The following is a 1,469-nucleotide window of genomic DNA, read 5'->3' as shown; positions in this document are numbered from 1 at the left end:
GCATGCAGTGCCCCTTTTTTTTAACACTTTCATCCTCAGTTCCCTCTTCCTAATCACTACTTTTTAGAGAACAAGCAACCCTCCTTCCCTGATGTATCATTTCTGTCACTTCATCCTCTAATCATCCATCCATATTCATCATATTACATAAATACTTAAATGCACTCATATTCTTCCATTTCCTGGCTATGCAGCCTCACTGTGCATTCTGTAACCTCATACGTTGAGATGTTAAAGCATCACCACCATCAGCATCAACATCATTATCACCATCAATATCATCACCATCAGCCCGTGACACACCACTGCATGATAAGGACCCTCTCACCTTTCTCCACTCTGATCCACTGATTGTTAGCCTGTTCCGTCATTGCTCGGTAGATCTGCATCATATCATCTCTCCATCTTGTTCTCTGTGCACCTCTTCTTCTCACTCCATCTCTGACTTGCCATTCAGTTACGCTCGCTCTCCTTCTGTTATCTCTTCTGTGAAAGACGTGACCTGAGGTGTGTGTGTGTGGAGTTACCTGGAAACAAACTCAGAATTACTAGATGCGGGAGCTTCAAGACCCTTTGGTTAATCCCCTTGGTGTGGTGTGGTGTGGAAGGGTGGTTGGTGTGGTAAAGTTTGGGGTGGTGTGGTGTGGGGTGGTGTGGTGTGGGGTGGTGTGGTGTGGGGTGGTGTGGTGGTGGGTGGTGTGGTTTGAGGTTGTGTGGTGTGGGGTTGTGTGGTGTGGGGTTGTGTGGTGTGGGGTTTTGTGGTGTGGGGTTTTGTGGTGTGGTATGGTATGGTATGGTATGGCGTGTTGTGGTGCTGTGCGGTTTCACTGTCCCTAAAATCTAGAGGAATGTAGAACCTCGTTCGAAAATCATTAGTGAGAAGCAGATGGACATGGCCGCTCTTTGATGTGCCCTGATAAAACGTAAACAAAACGTGTGTTGCATCCTCACAACTAAACCAATATAAATAAGGATAATTATTCCATTTAAATAATTCACGGTTCAGAGAAAGACCAAAACTGAGCTACTATTTCGGACACACATCCATCCCTTTCCTTGCGATAAATAAAGAGACAGTGAACAATGATTTTTGAAACCCATTGAGTGACCTTAGGAATCCAGTATGTTTTTTCAGAATATAGCGTAAATGTTTAGTATTTGTATGGCCAAGAAGAGCAATATCCCTGACCTCATTTGCACTCTTATGATATAAATAGTTCGAGTGTGAGGGAAATGCTGTACACACGCACGCACGCACGCAAATACACACAAGCATGCGCGGACACACACACACACACACACACACACACACACACACACACACACACACACACACACACACACACACACACTCTCTCTCTCTCTCTCTCTCTCTCTCTCTCCTACACACAGTCACCAACTACATTTGAAGAGAAACGAAAAACAAGAGGTGACTCAGCCATAGACATGAAGATCGTCGCCGTCACCAT

Source organism: Coenobita brevimanus, chromosome 53 (assembly GCF_032717465.1).
Source record: "Coenobita brevimanus isolate Jiangsu-jjx chromosome 53, ASM3271746v2, whole genome shotgun sequence".
Lineage (NCBI taxonomy): Eukaryota > Metazoa > Arthropoda > Malacostraca > Decapoda > Coenobitidae > Coenobita > Coenobita brevimanus.
The sequence above is the reverse complement of the archived record's forward strand: the minus strand, read 5'-3'. Positions refer to the sequence as shown.